The sequence below is a fragment of the Pleurodeles waltl genome, chromosome 3_1 (assembly GCF_031143425.1).
Source record: "Pleurodeles waltl isolate 20211129_DDA chromosome 3_1, aPleWal1.hap1.20221129, whole genome shotgun sequence".
NCBI lineage: Eukaryota > Metazoa > Chordata > Amphibia > Caudata > Salamandridae > Pleurodeles > Pleurodeles waltl.
In genome coordinates this window covers 1,820,266,061-1,820,292,971 of record NC_090440.1, presented here as the reverse complement: position 1 = coordinate 1,820,292,971, position 26,911 = coordinate 1,820,266,061, and positions in this window count along the sequence as shown.

Below are 26,911 nucleotides of genomic sequence, written 5' to 3'. Positions count from 1 at the left end.
ATACCTACGTATTTGTGAGATACTGAGTGACACTGTCATGCGAGTGGATGCAAGTATGCAGTGTAATGAAAAGTGACGAATAATGTGTTACCTACCTTATGTATGTACTTACCTTTACGTTTTAGAGTGCGCTTGGCTGGACTTTGGGACTACATGGAGATGTGACAATCCTGGCCTGTCCCTTCCATGGAATACACTGATCCACAATGCATTTCTGCAGTGGATGTTGATATCTCTGGTGCTATGGTCCCAGGTTGGTCAAGGTGTCGTATACCATTTTTGTTACATGTATAGGCATGCTACTAGTTGAGGGGAAGTGATATTACAACTTATTACTGTATGTAAAGTGACTTCAGCTGGTCAGATTCCCATTGAAAAGCCACTGTCATTTCCTACGCCTGGGTTGAAGAGGTGTAGCAATTTTGATGCATTCCAGATTTAGCGCGACACATCTCAAAGATGCATCAAGCATTGAAAACTTGTAAATATCACTGTGTCAGCTCTAAGTTGTTTTTCCGAGGGACTGCCAACCCTGGATACATTATAAACTGTGTGGTGCAGCTAGTTCCAGGGCAGGTTTTTTTGATGCAGGCCCACAAAAATTTGGCCTAATGCATCGTTTTGTAAATATGGGAAAATATGGATCAGAGAATACACCTCAGATGCTTAAAAAAAGTACGCAATGGCAGCGCAAACTCCTTGTAAATATGCCCCTTAGTATTTAGGATTGTCAGTGAACCAGGCCCAAGAGTGTGAGCAACTATCATCAGCGTTCTCAACAGCTACATAGCACTTATGATGTTAGCATAGTCGGTTGTTAATAATATGAGGAAAATCAAAATCTCCGCAGCTTCATTGTGTTGAGGAGTCTGTTGAATTTTCTGGTAGACAAAAGACAATTTTTAAATAAAAGAAGAATGTAGAAACCAAATGTATCTATTGATGTACAAAAATGGGTTTTCATGCATGTTTAATTCACTTTCCTTTGCCTTGTGTTACTACTGTGCCTTTAAACTACAGTTTAGGCAAAGCACAGTGGTGCTACTTGCAAAGATATACTACTGTCACATATACACATGACACTTAACCTACCATGTCATAGGTATGTTTTAGTCATCATCTTTCAATTGACAACACAAATGTTAAGGGGACACAAAGGTGTTTCACTACTAGCAGTAGGTAAATAGCCAGCAAAATCAAACAAGTAAAAATGGGGGACCACACAAAAATGTTGTCATTCATTACACACATTTTATAATGTCCTTCTGTCTTATCGCATCAGTTTCTCAAAAACGTAAAGGGAAAGAGGTACGTTGACATCACCATAGCTTTTTCACAGTTTTGATTCAAATGCGTAATAATGTTATTTTTTGTAACTCCCTATGTAAATTTAATGAAGAGGATGTGTGCACTGCACACACCTACATCTGTGCACATACGTCTGACTCAGCATTGTTGTATTCACACCAGATACTTTCAACCAATTAACATGATTTATCCTTTAAGAACACATCACTACTACTGCATGGTTCTCTGCCATACTAAACATCTCATATTGATTCAGGCTGGCTATCCATTGCTGTTCTACTGTTGTGAATTAACTCTGATTGTAGGATCTACCATGGTGGAGAGATTATATCTTCTTATAAAACCAGTTCAAGGCACATTTTGGTGCCCACTGCCAAACTGAAAAATTCACCCAAGACTGCCCTCGGAATAAAAGAAAATATGAGAGCTGCCTGGTCACCTTATGTGCTACGGGAAAGTACAACACACATAGCATTTACACATGGCTTGGGAGGTGCTTGTCTTTGGATTACATTCAAGATGTTTACACCTTTCATTAGTGAGATTAAAGATCCACAGACATGTTTTCTTTTCTTGGTCAGAGGTACATTGTGGGTGCCATTAGCCCTAATAGGTTCTCTTTTAACATGCTGAATAGTAATTCTAACTTACATAAAACGGGTAAATACGGTATCTAACAGTCTTGAGCGCTTGAGCTGGTGCAGAGAAAGTACTGGAAAATGTTTTTGTGTGGATAAAATATTGTGTCAAGAATATCAGGGACAAAATATTGTGAAAGAAAGTTTCTATAGGTAAGCAATATTTTACTATATATAACTCCACATACATGTATCTTGACGATAGCTAGCTAGCTAGCTAGATAGATAGATAGATAGACAGATATATAAACAGATAGAGAGATAGAGAGATTTATATATATATAAGAAAGAAGTGACTCAAACAGATGATCTCACCAAAGAACAAAAATATATTTCTACTACAGCATTTCAGCTTCTGCCTTCCTCAGGTAGTACAAGATGGTTTGCTCAGTGACTGCACAGCTGACACTGCTGAATTTTTTAAAAGCATCATGAGTGAAGATTCCAATTGGAATGTGGAATCAATGCAGTCCTAAGAACTCTTTAGATATGCTGAAATCAAGTGGTATTGTCAGTGATGTTCAGTCCATCTGGATGCAGTGATTTTGAACAGTACATCCAGAAGTTTTCTCTGATGTCCAGTAGTTCTTCCTTTAAAACATGTTCCACAGGGAAAATCTTCAAATCTGATAGTAAATGGTCCACAAGGTTAAAATGATTGGCCACAGACAGTAACAATAACACTTGATTTCTGCATTTCTGAAGAGTTCTCAGGATGATGATGATAGCATGATAGCACTGAACCTCCTCCCTTTTTCTTTTGTGGAAGTGGTATTGTTAGAATTTGTGTTGGCAATTTGCCTGACATGTAAGGTTCCAACTCAGACCTTTTTTCCAGTGTTGCTGTTCCAGCGCTCCATCAAGAAGTGCTACAATTGGTTGGACACGTTTTGCAGCAAAGTGCTGTTCATATTGTCCACCTGATGACAGACGTGGACCAGTTCTCAAGTGACTAAATACATGTATATGACTGCACACTGGATCTCTTTTGCTTGGGTAAGGCAGTAGCTATCTAAAGGTCATGTCCTTGAAGAAAGTTTTAGGAGTGTTCGGCAGAATGCAACAGTAGCTGTGTTTGCCATGGAGAAATCCCATATAGCTAAATAAATGTGGGCAAATTTAACAGCAAGCTGTGTTAATGGCTGCGACCCAGAGGTCTCAGATTGGATTTGTTGCCACGGACAATGGCAGTAACATGGTCAAGGCCAGGGCATATGGTGGCTATTTCAGGGTCTTGTGTTTGGCGCATTGCATCAACCTGGTTGTGCAGGAGTTGCTAAAAAAAAAGAAATATTCAGCAACATATTAACCACCTACAGAAGAATCTGTACTCCAGTCAGCCATTCTTTTAGAGCCGGGAAGCAGTTGAGGACTATTTAGCGTGCTAATGGAGTACCAGTTAAAGCCCTCATACAGGAGGTGCCAAAACCTTGGAACTCAACCTTTTACATGTTGCAACATCTGTTAGAGCAGTACATTCAGATCATAGACTATGTTATTCAAAGTGGGGGGATGCAATTGGGGAAATTATAACCATGGATGTGGACAAGTGGGGCATAGTCAAGTGCTTGGCACAGATGCTACTCCCTTTTTAAGTTTTCACACAGGAAGGTAGCAAGGAGGACAGTACGATTGGCCAAGCTATCCTATTGTTGCATCTGCTACAGAATCAGCTAAAGAAGGTGTCTGAAGGGTTATCAGTTGCAGGTGTGAATGAAAATTCAGAAGCACATGCCTTGGTTGAGAGCTTAATCCTTCACTTACCTTGTAATGCAAGGCTGCAAAATGACATCATGTTTTCCAAAGAGTACATCTGTGCTGCACTACTTGATACATTGTTCAAAAGTATTTTGGCCACTTTCATTCCTTATTCTGAAGGGGATGTTTCAAAATACAAGAGGTGGATTGTTGAGCAAGTCGGAGACCTGGAAGAAGAACAACTGGAAATTACTAGATTACCACTCCCGGGCAAAAGCTCTGTGGTGCCCCCTTCATCTTTTAGAGAGGACAGTCTTGTCTCACACCAGCCAACACCACCAACAGGGACACCAGCAAAAACCACATCTACAAGAGCAGAAGAATTTGCCTCAACCTCTGCTGGCTCAGTTTGAAGTGGCAGGGCTTAGGTCCAGTGCAGAAGTGAAGTCAAAATAGGTCGAGCAAGTGGAAGCACCAATGACCATTGAGAGGATGTCCCAGGAGTATCTGGATGACACAAAAGAGGTCTATGTAGATCAAACCATTGGTGTATTTGTTTTCAAAGAAGTGATAATGGCCAGTGTTTAGAAGACTGGCAATAAAGTATCTGGCCAGTCTGCTGAGCACTAAAGTATCTATAGCCATTGGGTCTGCTGCGCGTGTGTTCACTGCAGCTAGTGCAGTTGTCACAGGCAGAAGGACCAGTCTCTCACCTCAAAATGTGGAGAGATTGACCATTGTCAAAATTAAACAACATTTCATACCACATGATTACACCATTCCTGAAACAGCACAGTCTTCTTTGTACCCTCATCATGAAGCTTGGCTTCCTTCTGTCCTTCTCATTGACTTTACAGTAGAGTTTCTGTTTTACACTCCACAGGCCTTCTCCTTTCCTGCAGGAATGAAAGGCGAAAGCCTCAACACTCCTGCTTACCTACCAGATAGATTAAGCCAGGCACCCAAGAGTGGCAGGCATTCAAGAAGAATGCAGATACACCACCCACTTTGGCAATAGAGTGTCATTTTTCTTTTAACAATCATCATTTTTAGAACTAGATGGGTTCACTTCACTCCTCCATAATTTGTATTTTCAAAACCTAGATGACAGAACATTTAGACATAGACTGTCTTGGGTGTCTGGGGCTGAAGGACTGTTTGCAGTGTATTTAACTGAACTTTGACATACTCATTCATTCATTTCCCTCCACAATAGATTGATGATGGTGTGCTGCTCAGCGCCCTAATGAATATTGTTGTGTAGTATTTGTCCTTGTCACACCTTCACCCAAATCCCCTTTCTCAACCAGTCATCAAACCCTTAACACCCTTCCTTCGGGCTCTGTGATTTATTGACGTATGACCTAATTTTACACAATAAATGGATGACATACTTGGGGGGCAGATGTGTCAAAAGTGATACTAACTCTCTGCAGGATCTTGTATTACCTGAGCAATAGCCCACACCATGCATCATTTGTCAACATCATCATTCAGGTGTTGTGTTGTGTAAACACTTAACCTTGTCCACTCCATTCCTGACTCTGAGTCCACTTCTAATCACTCAAGGGTCATTGTAACTAAATACTAGCTCCCAAGTGCTAAGAAGTTACTACTGCTAGTTTTTGTTATCATATCAGGTCTTATTTGCTGTGTCATGGTGGTAGTCTGGTCCCAGTCTTTCTAAAGTTTTGTACAATATAACCCTCTAACTCTATGTTTTCTTTCAATCTAGTTATTTGGGATGGATAATCCTTTAAATAATCCTACAATTGGAGTTTGCCTTGTAGGGAGTGGAACTTCGCTTGTCATGTTTTCTCTGTTAGCACTCTAGCCTGCTGCTACTACTACCACCACCATACAATGGCACCTTTGGACTATGGAGTGAAATGAAATAGTTTAGTTATCAACTAACTTCTACTGAAGATGTTGTATGTGTGTATCTAGGTTTTTGTAGGCAATATAGGCAATGGCATTCCCCCAGAGGTCAATATAGTTACAGAGGGTAGGAGGACAAGGGTATAACTAACTGGCATACACTTTGTAAGCAGATTTTTTTTTAAAACAGGCTTTGCTAAAAGATATCAGTGCAAAGTAAAGTACCAAAATTAAGATTTGAGGCATTCATAAAGTAATATAAATGATTCCCCTATAATATGTTAACAATTATAAAAACAACTCTTTCCTCTACAACAAGCCCACCCCTCTGCCCAAACAAATCACCCCATCCCCAACCAATGTCCAGAGAAAACTTAAGTGTCCAAAGTACAAACTGGTTCAAACCCTGTCTCAACTCCATTTCCCACCCTCTCCATCAATAATAAATGTCCGTCTCACTAAAACAAAAATGTAAAAATGGGTTAAAAGAGGGTGTTCTCCACATGATTCCAGAGATCTTCTTGGATTCCCTCAAGGTGTGCCATCCTGCAGTCCAGGCACTCCAGATGCTTCAGGACATTATGCTAGAACATGCAGTCTGAGAGGGGCGGGTTGGGCAGCAGTGGTCCAATGTGGATTGGTGGCTGCCAGCGGGTGGTGGCCCTGCCGGATGTTGTTGCTGCTGGGAGGCTAGAGGCACTGGTGGCTGACTGGAGGAGCTGGGGCCCGCAGGTAAGGCAGCTGCCCCATCCTCCCCCTGCAGAGCCACCAGCTGCTGGAACTCCAAATGGATAGCCTTTAGCCTTCAGCCTCTGCTGCCGCTGCATCTCTTGGCATGTAGGATTAGCTATAGCAAGAAAGAAAAATAGGACAAATTGTAAACAGTGCTTTGTACAAACACTTGAATAAGGTTAGAGTGCCATAGTAGCAGTACATTGCTGGCCTCCTAGGGTCATTGGAATATGATGAGGCTGACATGCATCACTGTAGTTGACGAACGTCGAAAGGGACAAATTTGAACAGGCATGAAACCATGTAATAATGAATCACTTACCAGGAAAATGAGCCACATGCCAAAATAGGATTTTTCTGTTTTTTGGGTGGCTTGGTTAGACCTTAGAAAAGAATAAAGGACTGAAGTACTAGGAGGTGACTGAGATGGCACTGGGAGGGAAAGGAAAATGTGTAAATGCTGCATTAACTGCAGCAGATATAATTGCACAGGCAACACTATTGTACCACCAAATTGAACCATGCTGTAGTTAGGTCATAATATGGGTGATTAAATTCCATGGGCAGAGAAGTGATGAATGATGATGGGTGGGAGGATACATATCTGCCTTGTTTAACAAATACAGTGAGTTAAGGGAGTAGACAGAAAACTAAAATACCCCCACTTTGAGCCAAACCTTTGATAACCAAGCAAAGCATGCAAAAGGGTTAACATGTTCCTTTCCAGAAAAGCTCCCTTATTTCTTCATTCAAGCGATTATCCGTTCATTCTTTCGTTGTTCTGCTCACCCATAGATACCCACCATATTTATGAGAAAGTGACAGAGTGCAGCACAGCAGGTCACCTTGCTGCACTGCACTGAATCACAGGGAAAGGGCAGTAATGCACAGTAATTAAAAGAATACCACACATTCCTGCCTTTTCCCCTGCACTGGTGCCCCTTGGGCAGCCAAGCGCCAATGCAGGAGCTCTTTCTCAATGGTTTAACGGTGACTGCATTAAGTATTGTTTGTTTGCAGGAAGGGATAACTTCCTGCAAAAAAAAAATCCAGAGAGGCATATTCCTTTTTCTATGTGTGCAGAATACAGCACACATAGAAAGGGGAAGCAACAAGGAGAAATAAACCTATTTCTCCTTATTAAGCCTCCCCTGTGAAGGCGTAGAAATTTTGAACATTCCGAGATTTACAACTTCTTGAAAATATGCAAATGTGTCAAAATCAATGGTGGTTGCATGGGAACACCCATGCAACACCCATGGAATGCCTACACAGGGATTTTTGCTGCTTTGTATCATTCCAAATTATGAAGCAACACAAGGCCACATTGAGGTGGTCATGTGTGACTTTATAAATCTGCTTTAGGAATCATGTTGATCCTGCACCACATTAGGTGGTCCAAAAACGACAGAACCAGGGTCATAAATATGGCCCACTATTTTTTTTTAACTGATAAAAAGAACACAAGCAGTATTGTGTGGAAATCAGGTGTCAGGTATGTCTTGATTTGTTTGTTCTGTTATTACAATCTTTGTTTACATCAAACTTCAGAATTACTTAAAAATTGTGCTTCATTTGTGCTTTTGAACTGCTGATTTAGTCTGAAACAATTATACAGTTTATTTATAGGTATTTCAATTGCATTATGACATCTACTGTGCACCTGCAGGATTGCCAAATAGTTCATTTTACAACATCATCTTGCTTTGCAGTTAGAGAAAGTTAACACCAGTCTCCATGTTAGAAGATGAAATAGTCATTTGCCAGAAGTTATTGCTTGAAATTGGATCCCTGTCTTTGAAGCACAGCAAATGTTACCATATGAACACACAATTTAAAGAATGCACCTTTAGCACGGTTATTATTGGGGTGATGCAGCATCCCCAGTACCCCTACTTCCAGCAGCTATGGCTGAGAGGAACATTATTTATTATTAAATCACTGGTGCCATGTTACTTTACTTTTGCAGCTGCTGCCCTAATCCTACAGGAGGTGATTCATATTTTAAACTCACAGGGCCCCATTTATGGCCAAAACAAAGGACTGATTCAAAGACCCCAAGACAACGTCTTTCAGTTACTGCCAGTTTTTTCCACGTTTGACCCGGGATCCAGCCCACCCTATGAAACATGCTGACTTTGTCTTGGGGTCATTTTCGATAATGGGAGATAATTCTGCTGCCACCGCAAACTGACTGCATTCCAATCAGTGTAGCACCATGGAGCCATTGAGGTGAAATTTGTATTTGCTTCAAGTTGTGGCCAAAACAAAGGACTGATTCAGAGGGTCATCAGCCCTTCTTTCATCCATGTACCATGTTGGCCGGGTGCCATCTGAAGGGCCAACACTTGGAGCCTGATTATGACCTTGACGGAGGATATTACTCCTTCCCAAACATGACGGGAATCCCGCCTGCCATTTTTCAAGTTCCATAGGATATACTGGAACTTGTAAAGTGGCGGGTGGGATATCCGTCACGTTTAGGATGGAGTAATCCCCTCCGCCAAACTCGTAGTGAGGCCCTTAGATCAATGGAATGCAAAAAAAAAAAGGCATACTGCTTATCACTTCACAAGTACTTTATAAAAACTAAGTTGGAGGCATGTTTTGGTGTTTGTTTACCCTCAATTTAAGAGATGTGCATGCATTGGAAGAATGCAAGATGTATCTGTATGTATGGGTAATTACACAAATATGATTAGATTAAATAAATGGCACCCACTATTTTTTAATTCTTTTAAGCACTACTCATCCCATTGTAGAATAACTTAGTGATTTACATCACACAGAGTGACACAGTAAATAAGACAAATGTGTAAATCAGTACAGAAAAAGTTATATATGATAAAGAGGGCTATAGGGGTAGGAATCACATATCACCCATACCTGTAGACATTATATGCTACGAGTGAATGGTCAGGAGTAAGAAAAAGTCAGGATATAAAACATAATGTTGTGAGTATGATTTTCTGTACTTAATTAGTTCCCAATGGAACCCTTCTTTGCAATCCTAATTAGATTTAAGAGATGTGCATGCATTGGAAGAATGCAAGATGTATCTCTATGTATGGGTAATTACACTAATATGATTAGATTAAATAAATGGCACCCACTATTTTTTAATTCTTTTATAGCACTACTCATCCCAGTGCAGGGTGTCTTAGTGCTTTACATCACACAGTGTGACACAGTAAATAAGACAAATGTGCAAATCAGTACAGTAAAAGTTATGTAAGATAAGGAGGGTTATAGGGGTAGGAATCACATATCATCCATACCTGTAGACATTAAATGCTATGGGTGAATGGCCAGGAGTAAGAAAAAGATAGGATATAAAACATAATATTGTGAGTATGATTTTCTGTACTTTATTAGTTCCCAATGGAACCCTTCTTTGCATTCCAATTAGATTTAAGAGATGTGCATGCATTGGAAGACTGCAAGATGTATCTCTATGTATGGGTAATTACACTAATATGATTAGATTAAATAAATGGCACCCACTATTTTTTAATTCTTTTATAGCACTACTCATCCCAGTGCAGGGTGTCTTAGTGTTTTACATCACACAGTGTGACACAGTAAATAAGACAAATGTGTAAATCAGTACAGTAAAAGTTATATAAGATAAGGAGGGTTATAGGGGTAGGAATCCCATATCATCCATACCTGTAGACATTAAATGCTATGGGTGAATGGCCAGGAGTAAGAAAAAGTCAGGATATAAAACATAATGTTGTGAGTATGATTTTCTGTACTTTATTACTTCCCAAAAGAACCCTTCTTTGCAATCTTAGATTAACAGCAAATTGAGAAAAAAGCTATAAGGATCTAAAGCCACGATGCACAGTTTAAACACAGCTTGTTGATGCCCGTAAATAGATCACTGTGCTGTATTACATGGATTGCAATTCATGAACTGGAAGTAACTAAATGATCTCATTGTCAAAAGCAGTAGCTCACTTACCTGTCTACATAAAATAGAAATGCATGATCTGTGTGCAAGCTACTTTATGAGTCCATACTTTGACTGGACCAAACACAGAACTCTCCCAAAACTGTTACCACTAGAGTTATGTTACCACTATTATATTCCCCTCAAAATTACAGGCACACCGAGATCTCTGCAGCAGGTGTCTTAACCATGTGAGATATTTTAAAATGAAGTCTTTTCATGGCCAACTAAGTTAGCTTGAATAGATTTACTGTCACATTTGTCCTTGTTACCAATGTCTTCGTAGCAGGTGTTTTCTCTGAATAGTTTATCTTGACCCTCAGACTCTGTTTTTCAAGCTTCACCCCTGTCCTTTTACACACCTTGACAGCCAATGTATGGGTTACCAGATTATGTTTTTCCATTACCAGCATGGCCAAGCCTCTTAGTTGGTAACATGTGCAGTCCTGTATCAACGTAAAATAAATACTAAAATAAAAGAGATTTTTTCACTTATTATTGCTGAGATGCAAATGTAAAGGATTTTAATTATTGCCATTTTCTCTACGTGACAACCCAAGAAAGATAGCTGACCCATTGTCCACTCTGGGTTGGCTGCTCTGTAGGCGGATCAGATAGGTGTATGGCACCTCAAAAGTGCAATGGCTGAATGCGGCTAACCAAAAGCCCCTTTAGATATATCATACATAAAGTACTATATATATACTTTTTACTGGTAACGTAAACCTGGAGGTACAACTAAACCTGTCTCTAGCCCAGACATTAGGTAAAGCCAGAGGCTTCCTAAAAGTACTTGTTTATTTCATTTCCTGCTTTGACGTTATGATTATTTCCAATATCTGACTAGTTAGTACAGTATAAGTATTCTGTTTTAAATAATTTAGAGCACATACAACTAATAATCTTTGTAGGCGTGCAAAATTGTGAATTGTTTATGTAAAATTGGATTAAATGTTATGAAAATTGTACTTCGTCAAATTCGCTTGCTAATATCTAGTTTGAAAATTGAACTCGAGGGCCCAGCTCACGTTGAAAACGATGCTATATGTGAGATTTCATGGGACGTTTTCTCATCCCGAAAGATATTTTCTTCTTGCATCAGTTTCCCGTGAAATTTAAAAAGTGTTAAATTTCACAATTACAACTTTTTTGAGCATACTAAAAGAAGGCATAGGCCAATTTGATATCTATGTAGGCGCCTAGGCATTCACACACCATCTTTCCATTGTGAGGAGTGTATATATTTTAATAAATCAGTCTTTCACAGTTAATATCTTCCTGAAATAGCATATTTGTAAAGAGTTTCTTTAAATCTGGCCCCAAGTCACATTGCCCGTTTACAGCGCTAGTGCACTCCTGTTAAAACTGGTTTTAAGTTTAGTTTCTTTTGTGCATGTTCTAATACATGGCATATCCCTATTTTCTATGAATTGCTGGATTACTGGCAGATAATCAACATGATGAAGCATTCCAATAGCCTTAACCTTGGGCAAATAAACATTTGGGCAAGTTCATGTGTCTAATTATTAGAGCTATAATGGGCCTAATTTGGAAACCCAATATTGGTCGTAAATGTATGTTTATGAACGAAAATGGCTTCAATCATGCTTGTCAGGAATTCTGAGAAAGATCTCGGACAGATGTAAATATTTTGATACTGTTGAAAATTTGACTAAGACTGCAGAGAAATTTACTGTAGTAAACTTTACACAAAGAGTGGACAAAACAAGCATTGTTTTTCTGGAAGGCTGTGAATGCTCACAAATTCATACATATGTGCACATTCATAAAGTTAAATCGCTCCTTACCACCCTAAAAATTATCTGAGTTTTACTCCAGCAAAAGCCTGGTGTAATCCCCTTTCTAGTGTGGAAAAGGGAACTGATCGCCTTTAGACTTGAAGAAGATGTAGGGTTTGGAATTTTCAACAAGGGCTAGTGTTAATAAAACGTGAATTTGCATGTCAGACTGCACTTCCCCATTGAGTAATAGTACATTATGTATGCTTAGGCATTGTGTGCACTTGTACTAGCCAAAAGGCAATGGAGCCCTTTGCATGGTCAACGACAAGCATTAAGTCAATGGGCAATAGGAGAGGAAGCTGAGTTGTGCAATGTTATTGCATTGTGATGTAGTGTTCTCTAAGGAAGTGAGTCTTTAAATCTTTCCTAAATTGGAACAGAGAGACTGGTTCTGATGAAACAGGATTGTTGTTACAGATCCTGGATACATACATAGAAAAGGCCTGCTGTCCTGTTTTTTCACTTTTTTACACTTCTTAATCTGCTGTCTGAATGTGTCCTGACTGCAGATGTGCTGAGAACCCCACAGAGATGGTAAGCTTGTCTGCAAGATAAGCTGGGATGCTGGTTGTAATGGATGTGTAAATGACACAGCTGGGTTTGAAGATGGTTTTAGTCAGGAAGGGGACTCAATGGAGTTCTCTCATGATTGAGGTGATGTGATCATATTTATTCAGGACCTGGATAAAACATGTTGTGGCATGTAGGATTCTCCTAAGGGGTGTCAGAATGGAGTCTGAGAGACCATGGAGTAAGTCATTATCACCATCCATGTGCAAGAGAATGAACCCTTGAACAGCAATTCTGAAGCCACTTTCATGAAGAAACAGTTTGACTTTCTTTAGAAGAGAGGGCTAGCACCAGGCCTTCTTTGATATTTGGCAATGTGTTCCTTGAGGGTTAGATTGGTGTACAGGTTGAATTCAAGTGACTTTGTATTTATTGAAAGTTGGAGTTTAAAACCACTGAGGTTCATGGCATTGAGCCAGGTTTGTGTGCTTGGCAACTAATAGGAATTCTGTCTTGGTTGGGTTGACATTCAGATGCGGATGATGTACAAACAGTGTTTCAGGCATTCGATGTCTGAATCAGAGAATATTTTCAAGTAGAGATGTATATCTTCAGCATATTGCTGATTCCTAATGAGTATCCTAATGAATATCTATGAGCAGCGCACAAAGCAAATCCATGTAAAGGTTGAAGATGACTTGTGACAGAATGAAAGTCTACAAGACCCTTCAGGTGACATATGTCTTTTGTGACCTGGAGATGTCCATGTGAACAAACTGGTGTCAACTGGAAAGGGTGAAGGAGACACAGTGAAAGGCATTACCAGTGAATCCCATTCAAAACTCAAGGGTGCAGTGAGGGTAGGATGGGGATGCTCCACTGTGCACAAAGTAGTTAAGAGGTATGTCCAGTAAAATCAAGAGGCAGGATTCATCTTTATCTGTGGTCAGGAGGATATCGTCTATGATCATCTTAGCTGTGAGCTGGAGCCCAAGTACAGGGGTGTCAGTTTCGAGAATAAAAAGGGATCACAATCCCAGCTACATCTTCAGGTCCAGGGAGGAGATAGTTCTTGCCATCATAGATCCGGCTGGATTGACAGATGTCAAAGGACTGGCAGATGGTTAGAGTTAGGAGAGGAGTCACTATACTGACCTACCAAATTTGTGTTTTTGGGGTTATGGAATGTGATAAAGTTAGCATAAGACACAAGCATCTGGAGGGATCACCATTTAATAGATGACCACAGTGAATTCCACATCATTATTTGTGTGCCTCCTCTAAACAATACCTTTCACTATAAATAGGTTTGCATGCATAAAGCTTATGTGTTTTGCAAATAAAATACCGAATAGTTCTGAAAACCTAGTTGCAGGATAATAAATGATATAGATCCTACTGGTAGCAGTCGCATACCATCCAATATAGATAAGTTGCAAGGTCCAGACAGAGGTATGTGATATATATATATGACTGCTTCACAGGGGTGAAGTATATTGGCCGTCTTCAGAGGATGCACAATCTGTAGCTTTACTTCCAACTCTGCATCTATATTTGAAATTGTGATTGTTAATCCCTTTATTTTGCTTGGTTACTAGAATGAGGGTTAATAGTGTGGTCTATGTGGGAAGAGTTTTGGTGTAATTCACAAGGACCATAGAGGTGCCTCTATCATATTGTGAACAACCTGTGGTTGCACTTGGGTATTAAGTGATGTAAAGACAGTTATTGATAGTCACATATACTGATACCTATCATTTTTCTGTGGGTGACTAATTGTTTTTTGATTCATGGATGTATTTGGGGTCTGGCATTCGTTTGGCTGATTTTTAGTAAGTGAATCTGCAACATGCACAGTTTTCACTCTTGAAAATTAAAGGTGATCTTGGATATTTCTCATCATTGGGGGTAGTGAGCTGCAGATTCCAGTTGCCTGAAAAGAAAAATGCACTTTTTCTAGAAGATTGGAATAGACAGTAATGGTGCCAGTATTGAGCAGAGACCCCTTTTGTTTGTTATCACCAGCCTTCCACTCATCTAAATGATGGTACTGTGTTGTGGATGGCTCTGTGGGCTAATCAGAATGGCTGAAATAAGGGTCAACTTGCCATGTGTAATTTCTGGAGAGCTTGCAAGGGCTGAGTGGTTGCTTCGCGACAGATGTAGTATTTGACTTGCTCCCACATCTGAATTCTCTGCAGTCTCCTTAAGAAGCAGACAGTGGTTCAAAGATAAAATCTGGTTGCATAGCTGCAGTTTGACAATTCAGGGCTTGATGGCATTGAATTTCTTAGGGAACTCTATAAGAGTGGAAATGTGCCTCTTGTTTCAAAAGGTAACAAAGATATGTTAGCAACTTCATTCACTTTGGGCACTAGGGATAATTTAGAGTCCAGGATCACTTTCAAATTTTATACTAGTTGAAGGTGGTTAAAGTTCCTAATGAAAAGTGGTGACAGAGTGATAATTCTTTCAGCTCCCACAAGAGAGTATCTTGGTTTTTAATAGATGGGTTTCAAGCACTTCATCAACACCCATCAGAAAGAATGGTCTGGGCTAGAAGAGTGCAGGTGTATTATGTTTTCGAGACTTAGGATGATCTTGCTATCATCTCAATAGCTGCAACAGGTAATGCGTAAGGATAATGAAGTCTGGAAGTCAGCTGTGGTAATCATTTAAGAGGAGTAGATGGTAGAGTCAGGCCCTCATTACGAGTCTGGTGGGCTGCCCTGGGGAGTACAAGTCCCATCTCTGCTGGCTTTTATATGGTGGTTGCACTGCCATGTAAAGGTTGGTAGAGATAGGGTGCCAGGGGCCCCATGGGGGACCCTGCACTTCTGCTTAGCAGACAGTGAAAAACGCAACAGGTTCGGCTGCACTCGACGCACTGCAACATTGCCGCTGGCTCAATTAGGAGCCGGCTTCAATGTTGTGGGCTGTTTCCCACTGGGCCAGCAATCAGAAACTCAGTGGGAAACTAGTAATAGGAGCCATGGTAAGGAAACTGGTGGTCTCCTGAATGCGGGAGATTGGCAGCCTGTATTTTCCACCCGCCAAACTTGTATTGAAGCCCTCAGTCTGGAAAGGAGTTTGATGAGTTCAGTGGGAGCTCAAGGTCACTTGGCCCGTCAGAATACAGAGATCTAATAGTATCTGCAATAGACTGGGGTTAGTAGACTATATCAAAGAAAACATACAAGTCCATTGGTATTAACAGGGCAACCCCACCACTGCCAGCTGTAGTATTTTGATTCCTCTGCCTGGTCTGAAGACTGTTTTTTGATCAAACAGCAAGTTTTTTCTCTTAAGATATTGGGCATCTTAGTGAATTCTTTCTCTCAATCAGTTTTGCAGAGAACAGTCCACTGTAGGCCTGTTCAAAATGAAAGTTAGATTTTGCAGGTGTACTTTGGGTAATTTTGGCAATTTCTGATTACAATTTTAAGTAAAAGATGAGCGCAAAAGGCACCATTCATAATACAAATTAAATGCAAAGGCATAGCAACATCAGAACTCGAGTAGCTTTTGTTTAAATGAGCCCTCCTTGCCCCAAAAAGTGACGCAAAGACACTTTTTGCACTAAAATATAGCAAAAAATTACATATTTGCATTCCACGCGTAATTTAACATCATTTGTATACAGAAGGAATATATGGAATTTGAATTTCCCACACTCTAATCCACTGGAGATTAGGCCATAGTTGGCTAAATCAGCTGTGTCAAGGTTCTGTGTTTTTTTACAAATGCCTTTTTGAGGTCATAGTGAACCTAATGTGAGAATGCCCCCCTTGCATACATTATGCGTGGCGCAGGCATAATGTGGAGCAAGGGTTTACAAAGCGGCACAATGCATGCCTGTCAGTATAGCTTACTCCATGCTTAAAATGAAAGAACCTCTTTTTCCATTATGTTGTTTAATCTCTCTTCTCTTTAGTGGAATATGCTCATGTAATTTATGTCAGAGGCAGGACTCAGAAATATGCACAATAACTAGGCCTTTGGCATGTGCACAGTATGCATGCCTCAGATCTATGTAAAGTGTGGAAAACTCTGATTTACGCATGGTCTGAAAGACTCAAAAATATGCACAAAATATTCATGGTACTGAAGCTTATTGTATATCCTTGGTGTGGGAGCCACTTATACAGGCATGGTAGAAAAGTATCCCTCTATGCACGTCATGCAGGCATCAGATGTATTCACAGCACAGAAGCTTAAGACACATTCACAAAATGCAGGGCCCTAATATAAGGATAGGACTCAAATAATAATAAACGTCTGAGACATTGTCCTTTCTAAATACCCAATATCGAGACATAGGGGGTCATTCTGACCCTGGCGGTAAAATCCGCCAGGGCCAACGAACGCGGGAGCACCGCCAACAGGCTGGCGGTGCTCCCTTGGGCATTCTGACCGCAGCGGTACAGCCGCGGTCAGAAACGGAAAACCGGTGGTGTACCGCCGGTTTTCCGCTGCCATGGGGAATCCGACCCCCATACCGCCATCCTGTTCCTGGCGGTTTTGGCCGCCAGGAACAGGATGGCGGTATGGGGTGTCATGGGGCCCCTGGGGGCCCCTGCAGTGCCCATGCCAATGGCATGGGCACTGCAGGGGCCCCCGTAACAGGGCCCCACCATGATTTTCAGTGTCTGCCATGCAGACACTGAAAATCGCGACGGGTGCAACTGCACCCGTTGCACCCCTTCCACTCCGCCGGCTCCATTCGGAGCCGGAATCCTCATGGAAGGGTGTTTCCCGCTGGGCTGGCGGGCGGCCTTCTGGCGGTCGCCCGCCAGCCCAGCGGGAAACCCAGAAATACCCGCGGGGGTCAGAATGACCCCCATAATCTGAACACTGAACATAAAACAGTTACTCGAGCCCTCAATATAGTTAAAATATCAGAGGGGTGATGAACATACTGTGCAGGCCTGCGTATAAATCAAAGGCGAGGCATACTTTACGTACAGAAAGATTTTCTGAGTACACTACCAATGTGTTAGATCCTGCCAACCTGTGCATATTCCAAAGGGAGTACAATCATGCATACATCCGAGGGTGGCATGCTGTGTATGTATCTGAGGCCTTCTTTAATTCTGTGCACGTGACCCTTTTTAGCCTGCGAAAATTAACAGAATTACTGCTGGGAACTGAACAAGTTAGAACAAAGCTTTCACCTCGATACAATAAAGAGCCGTTAGAGTGCATTGGCTGGCCACTAATAAAACACTGAGGAGCTAAACTTAATGAGCTACAGGAATTATTTAAAGTGGTCACCGTACACTCTCCCTAAAAAAGAATTAGCCAGAGAAATAAAATACCGCCCGCTTTGAACTATGTTGCTCTAGAAGACTGAGCACAACACGCGATCTTAACTCTTTTATGAACTTTGCCACTTGATGCCCAAGTTCTTCTGTTATTTTGTTTCCCTCTTTCAGTCTTTCTTTCCTTCTTTCGTAATTTCATTCATCAGAGATGAATGTTAATAAGGGTCATCAAGAACTGTTCACATCCAACCCCCACAGAGGCTGGTCTCACATGGGGTCAAAGCATGGCTGTAGCAGTTCCAGAATATCACTCTACTGAAGGTGGTATTGCATCTCTTTGTACATACTTCATGTCATTGTCTTACAACTTGGCTGAAGGGAGACACATCTACTAGGTCAGATTTATCAAGCCATCCAAGGCCACTCTGCATGGCCTTGAGTGACTTGATAAATGTAGAGTAATGCAATGCAGTGCAAATTGCTGTTTTGCATTACTCTGCCCGAGACAGGCATTCCATGGGTGGAGAGTGGGTGTTCCTCCACACCCACTGATGGATTTTGGTGCTTTCCCTGATTTACCATTACTGGTAGACCTGGGAATGTATCAAAGTGCTACACCTCCCAAAGTGAGGCGTAACTATGAAAAACAAGTCAAAAAGGGTGCCAGTGCAAGGAAAGGACAGGAATGCACCTGTATTATGTTAAATAAGGTGCATTCTTGCCCTTTCATGGAAGCGCAGCAAGATGACTTGCTGCTCTGCATAAAATATTGATAAAGATGTCCTACATTTTTGGATGTGCTTTTACCTTTTCTACCTTAGGCAGTGTGTGATTATATGCCTTATGATAAAATCACTTAAAGGTTAGTCAGGATGGGGTACAACAGGTGGACATTATCTCTGGTGGTGCTAGATCATCTCAGTATGTTGTTGGGTTTGCTGGAATGGTTTTTCACAAAATTAAATGGTGATGTAACGTATTTGGAAAATCCATACAAACACAAATGTAAAAAACATCCTGGAACCAGAAATATAGTCCTGTGGTCATCTGTAAAAATAATAAATATAAATTGCATTTAAATATTTTTTTACCAGCAGTCTAACAATGCTTTGATACATGTTGGAAATTGGGCTATTGACTGTGTGGCCAGCACAAATAATAGTTCCTCAATTGTCTTAAGTGGAACCAAACACCCCATTGTAGTGCCTGACTCCCATAGGGTAGAGAGATGGAGCGGTCTAAAGCCTGCTGAAGGGAGGTGGTGTGGGCTAGGAATCCACTTTCATAAAAGGGACAGGAAAAATAGTAGAAAAAACCCAACCCTACTTAAATGGGGTCAATTCATCTCGTTTATTAAGGGACCCCATGGATAGGGTTTTAAAATAGATATCTGGTGGTGATATTTAGGGCACAATTACCCATTACCCCCAGCCTCTGTTCTCCAGTCAACATGTTTCAGCCGTTTCCATTGCCCCTAATGGTCAGTCAGCCTTCATCAGGACCTTTCGATCCCCCGTTCCTTTTTATCCCTTACCTGCCATTAATCAGGACTTCTATCAATATGCATATCTGGGCTCACTTGACCCTTGTTCGTATACACACTGAATTATGTACAATGAAAAGGGTAGGAAAACAAACATGGCACACATACAGTCATTTTTCATGGATGAGAATTCCTCAGATACAATTCCTCTTTCTCCCATCACTTATACATATATAAAGGCTGATGCATACATTGGCTCCTCTGTGACTCAGTGTTGTCTCCTTCACACGTTAAACAATATATTGTTGTGAGACATCCCATCACCTAGCAGTGATTCCACCCAAGCCGTAAATCTCATCATCATGTCTCACACTTACCGAGATTTCATTAAATCGCTCTTAAACTGGAGCTCAATGGGAGCACCTCCCTGTAGTCACACACGAGGTAAAACAAATAGTATGTTCAGGTACGGAGCTCTCAGTGTACCAGAATATGTTAAAATAGAGTTCCTTCACAGTCTGTAATCACATGTTCTTACCCTTCTACGGTCAAATGCATGCGTTATATTAAGTTTGTCTGTGCTTTTAATCATCCCTCTTTCCCCTCTCCCATGAAAATGCTCAAACCGTTTACTCCCTACCTCGTCAAGGGACCAGTGCCTCCTCTCATGCCATCTCCGGCTCAGTGTAGGATGCGGTGCAGAGCCCTTCCTTCAGCTGATATTCCTCCTGTTCCTTTATTTTAAATTTAGACTGGGTGTGTAGCCCCTAAGAGGTTATCTGGTACGCATGCGTATGCTGACGGCAGGACTTGAGTACTGTGATTGCTGTCCTGGGGAGGCAGATTATGTCTCCCATTTCACCCTGTTTTGTAAGAAATTTGTTGTAGCAAGGTGTAGATGGCTTCACCCTCTTTTTAAGTCTAAAGGAGCAAATTGTCCTAAAACTGCACTAGTACTTTGCACAAGACGGGCTAATATTAACAAACACACCTTGATAGCCTCATATATATGGGACGCTTGGCACTGGCTGAGGGAGTTACCAACTAAACTAGGGCTGATCGGACCAGTAGATCCATTCGATGCATAGGATCAAAAGGGTTATAGTTGTTGTGAGATACACGGTCCTCTGTTACATAAATGAGGTATATTTCTTACCTTTTTAATACAAAAAATTTGACGCACAATCAGCGCAAACGTTGCCCCATATTTAAACCCTGACGCCCGAGCCTGCGGACGACAAAAATCCGCAGTGTGCGTCATTTTCTGGATGCGGCAACCCGCCCTGCGTTAATGATATGCAGGGTAGGCGTTCCTGTCCAAAAAACGACACACACGGCCATGCGTCGTATTTATGCTTCCGGGCAAAAATGACTCTCAGCCGGGAGGCGGAGCAAAAAAATTACGCAAAGCCCGATGTGCGTCAAAATTTAACGCCTGGGTCAGGGCAGGCGTTAAAATGGGGCAAGCACACCTGTATTTAATCAGAACACACAGAACAAACAACAGAGCAGCAGAGCAGCAGAGCAGCAACAGGGAGACATGGAGGTGATTTTAATCCAGCGTGCACGTAGACGCAGAGCACTGCAGCAACAACAGCAGCTACAACAACAACAGCAGGGACCCCAAAGGCAGCGCAGAAGGCAGGAGAGGATATTCCGCCCAAGAACAACCCTGCATGGCCTCAGAGAACACAACATCATACAGAGGTACCGGTTGAACTCGCAGGCCATTCAGCAGCTGCTGCGAAACATTGAACAGCAGTGGGCCCCCACTTTGGTGACACCCCGCACTATCCCAACAGAAACAAAGCTGCTTGCCGTACTTCACCTGCTGGCAAGTGGCTCGTTTCAAACAACTGGTGCCCTGGTTGGCGGAATATCACAACCATCATTCTCCGCATTTTTGCCAAAAGTACTGGATGCCATCATTCGCCTGAGACCCCTCCACATCTGCTTCCCTAACACACTGCAGAAGCAGCAGGAAACAAAACAGGGGTTCTACGCCATCAGTGGCTTCCCACACGTCCTTGGTGCAATCGACTGCACACATGTACGCCTTGTGCCACCTGCTGCAACAGAACACCTCTACCGCAACAGGAAGCACACACATTCAATCAACGTTCAGGCCATAGTCGATCACCAGGGATTGATCACCAACATCGTGGCTAAATATTCTGGGAGTGTACATGACTCATTCATCTTCCGTCACAGCACCATCAACCAACACTTCCAGGATGGACGGTATGGCAATGGACTACTTGTTGGTAAGTACAGAAACCTGCTTATATACACACTGCACAGCAACCCTCTAGGATACACAACACATACACCACAACAGCAACATCTAGACAGGAATACATTGAGGTCCTCACATCACTAGCCAGGTTTCTTAACTCACCATTGAACCTGTCACACATTGGAATTAACTGTACAGCTTAATGTGAAGACATTAATGAGTTTGGTTGCCTAAATGTCACCTTGCAAATTGTAAGTGTCACAATGACCTTTACATTAATACATTGCATAAGTTTCAAGGGATGGGATGTCCTGGGTACTTTGATATGAACGTGTTAACAACACTTCCAATTTTAACTCTGCATGGAACTATCATCTCACCCCCAGTAAAGATACACGGACACCTGTATCACAAGTCACAATGCTAGGGAGGACACACTCTATTGCAATTCCCAAAACATACTGCTGACAAACGGTTAGCTGACAAACACTTGTTCATCCAAGGAAACAACACAATGCAGATGGTATAGCCTACAAGTATAGGTTGTCACATTAGTACACAAAAGAGTCACAGACAACACAAGACAACTACTGCCATTAAAGGTCTTTACAAGAGTGCCAGCTACATCTACATGATCTTTCAGCTGATCAGGGGTATGGCATCCAGCCGTGGCTAATGACACCATTTGGGAACCCGACTACTGCTGCAGAGCGGGCATACAATGACGCCCATAAGAGGACACGCAGCATTGTCGAGCGGACCTTTGGGATCCTAAAGTCAAGGTTCCGAAAGACTTGACATCACTGGCGGTAGCCTACTATATTCCCCAGAGATGGTCTGTAGGATCATACTCACTTGTGCCATATTGCACAACATTTGTGTAAAAAGGAACATTCCCCTCCTGGAACCAGACCCATACATGCCTGAAGACGACGAAGAGTAGGATGCTGGCCTGCAACAGGAGGGGGAACAACCAAACACGGCTGCTGGAGTGCGTAGGCGCCAACACATTGTAAATAATTTATTTTCTTAATTTTTACTATCACCACTTAATGCACAATTGTAAATAAACACAGATAACAAACACCACATCATGGTTTGGCCTATTCATTTCTGCCCACCTTTAGTTTGAAATAGCTGAAGAAGAATGTCGTCTCATTGAGCAATACTGACATAACAATCATCACACAAAAAATATACACCACAAATGTAATGGCCACCATACAAAGGGCAAATACACACACCATGTAAATGACAGACATCCTGTACAGTTCACCTTTGAAGGGCAATAGCTGAGGACCACACATATGACTCACATACATGTAGGAAACATGGATCATCGCAGCAGATGGCACACAACTAAAACACCATCACTCAACTAGGGGAAACTTACTATCATTGCAATGACTATCTGTCACTAGAGTTACACATAAGCAGAACATACACAGCACAAGTGCTACACCTATGACAAGCATCCAGCACATCACATCCCATCTACATGTCAGCCCTTTTCTAAAAACAATACACACACTTGCAGCTGCTCACACCCCACCTGTTTGAAGAGGTCCCTGGAATGCCGATTTGTGTACACTCAGATTCCCTCATCAACACACACACACTCACAAGAGTCATCCAGTGTGCCACACCCTTTACTATGCCGACCATTGTCATACTACCATCTCACTGCATGGAAAACAGCTCATATAATGCACTGCCTTGGAGTTTATAAGGCCTGGTATCACCTGTAGATTGATTCTTCTGTGAAAGGTACTGTAGGCTATTTATAAGCTAATCCCATCTGACAGGACTAGTGAGACACAGATGGAGGCTACACCTGTGATCCCCTCCATGCACAGCACCCAAATGTACATGCCCTGTCCCTGCAGATGCCTCCCACTGCATACATGTTTGAATGTGAGCCATTACATCATTAAGCTTTGACACTAATGTTGCCGTGTAACACTTTATCAGGGTTCATGTGTCACCCTCAAAGCAACACAGGACATACACAGTGTGACATCTCAATTGTCTAATGCTCCCTCTGACCAGTCCTAGTCAAAACATGTGATCATGTGATTACTGAAAGAGCTTGCACCTGATTGACCCAGCATCCTGTCAGCCTGACTGGCACCTGTCCATGGGTCACTCTACAGATACCTGGGGTCCACCTATGGACCACATATGCTGTCCAATACCTTTTGTACCTCAGAAAATAATTTGTCATTTGTCATTAGCCTCATCAATGTATACTCAAATACATAGTAGTGCATCATCTGACTGTCATTTGCATCAGATTTGTGACAGTGCCCATGATTAGCCAAATCTTGGCCCTTCCGTTGTCTGACCTTCATTAATGCCTAAACTTAAAAGTGTGACAGTGGACCAGGACCATAGTGTATGATGGTGTAAATGGCCTCCATCAAAACCAGCAACCTCAGATAATGTCCATGAAAAGTCAACACATATGAGGACCCTGACTGTTTAAAACGCTGAGTAACACTTTTTCAAATGCTAAAGATGAGTCGTGTGTTGAATACCAGCCATTTACGTCTGCACAGAGGCTATGATGTTTCATGATACATTACCATCCACAGAGGCCAACTGGAGTACAAATGTGGCAATGACACATGCCAGATCCAGACACCTGAAACATTCTCTCACTCAGCACAAAAAGGTAGCCCATTTGAAAGTCTCATTACACGTGTTCAGTGACAGGGTGGGACCATCCATGTCTAGGTGACCATGTCCTCAATGGCTACTCTCCATTTTTGCTACAAACAATGCCCAATTGGAACAAGATTAGCTGCCACTAACTCATGAGGAGACCTGGAAGTTACAGTGACAACATACACCCAGACAGTTGATAGTGGATCTACATTGGACCACACATATAAACATGTGCCATCCAATCAACAAAATATTTGCAAGCAGCTGATCACAGTAGTGTCCCAGTTGGAACCTAGCAGGAAGAATGAAACATGCTGCAAACCCAGGTAATGCAGAAAGGGCCACATACATCAACAACCTATTTGTCATCAGCACATGAGGAACGCCGAGATTTAGCAAAAAATATCAATGCAAAATGGTATATCAGATTGCTCCAAAGAATCAATAGGGCAAACGTCAAATGGGCAAATGGGATTATTGAATGGCAAACAGTGAATCATACCCTGTGGGCTTTCATGAGCCTGCTGCTGCAGGTTTAGCATTACTGAATAAATGAAACCTTTGGATAAATTAGCAAATCTGGAAGGGCAAACCCTAGGGTGCTGGGGGCCTAAGTCCACCTCTACCGCCCCCCAAATATACATGAAATATGCACATGTGAAGTACACACATGCATAAGGCGCATGTATGGCCTACATGTAAAAAGTAAAACACATATAAGATACACAAATGCATAATTAGGACATGGTTACCCCCATAAAAAGTGTAAGTGACAATTGCACTACCTGTTTGGCCTATAGATAATTTGGATTACCGTGATAAATGTGGACACATTGTTGCTAAGGAATACATCCTGGTATCCCATTCATCATTTGAAATTAGCCATCAGCAATTACCCAAAATTAGTGTACAATTATGGGTAATAACCATTTGGAGCAATAATTACTATTACACTGTGAATGCCTTCTATACATCCTATAAGGGACATGTGCCATAGCTAACCCCAAATGTGTATCACTTAGCACGTTTGGTCATGATAAAATAAATTTTCACAATTTGACAAAATAAATACATATTTGTCAAAATGCGTCATATTTCCACGCATACAGCTTGTGCGTCATAAATTTTGACGAATAGGAATGCACATAATGCTGAGTCAAAAAATATCATTTTAAAATTAATATACTAATAACCAGCATGACATGGCCACCATATTTTCTATAATGCGTCATATTTCCACGCATACAGCTTGGGTGTCATACATTTTTGATGTACAGGAGTGCACATAATGCTGAGTCAAAAAAGATCTTTCTAAAATTAATATATTAATAACCAGCATTACATGGCCACCATATATTCCATAATGCGTCATATTTCCACGCATACAGCTTGTGCGTCATAAATTTTGACGCATAGGAATGCACATAATGCTGAGTCAAAAAATATCATTTTAAAATTAATATATTAATAACCAGCATGACATGGCCACCATATTTTCTATAATGCGTCATATTTCCACGCATACAGCTTTGGCGTCATAAATTTTTGACGTACAGGAATGAACATAATGCTGAGTCAAAAAATATCATTTTAAAATGTATATATTAATAACCAGCATGACATGGCACCATATTTTCTATAATGCGTCATATTTACACGCATACAGCTTGGGCGTCATAAATTTTTGACGTACAGGAGTGCACATAATGCTGAGTCAAAAATATCATTTTAAAATTAATATATTAATAACCAGCATGACATGGCCACCATATTTTCTATAATGCGTCATATTTCCACGCATACAGCTTGGGCGTCATAAATGTTTGACGTACAGGAGTGCACATACTGCTGAGTCAAAAAATATCATTTTAAAATTAATATATTAATAACCAGCATTACATGGCCACCATATATTCCATAATGCGTCATATTTCCACGCATACAGCTTGGGCGTCATAAATTTTTGACGTACAGGAGTGCACATAATGCTGAGTCAAAAAATATCATCTTAAAATTAATATATTAATAACCAGAATGACATGGCCACCATATTTTCTATAATGCGTCATATTTCCACGCATACAGCTTGGGCGTCATAAATTTTTGACGCACAGGAGTGCATATAATGCAGAGTCAAAATTAATTTTCATATTTGGTCATCATATTTGCCAGCGGCTTAAATTTCAACTCTAGAACTGTAAAATAAGCCTCACACAAATATAAGGGAACAATGATGAAAACATTTTTGACTCAGCATTATGTGCACTCTTATGCGTCAAAAAAATGACGCACAATCTGTATGCGTGAAAATATGACGCATAACGGAAAAATAAAAACTGCGGCCATTTTATGCAGGATGTGATGTAATAGGATATCCTGTTTACAGATTCTGTACTGTGGGTGTACTTTCACTTTCACTTTGCAGTCTCAGATTATTCCAGACTGTGTGGCTGTGTGGAAAGTGTTGTCCTGTGTTTTAGTGCTTTTGTGTCCAGTGTACTTCTCAATTGTGCTTTTGTCATCATTGTCTTGTTGTTGAATACTGTCAGAGTCTGTATTGTATTTTTTTGTCAAGTCCAGTGTTTATTTTATTGTCTGTGGGAGTCTGTTCTGGGTAGTGTAATTTTGGGGTTAGTTGGGCTCTTATTCTTAAGTTTTCTTTGTTTTCCACTACTCTACCTTTCCCCATTTCCCCCTTTTCCTTAACTTTTTCCACTTTTTTGTGCAGAGATGTCAGGTA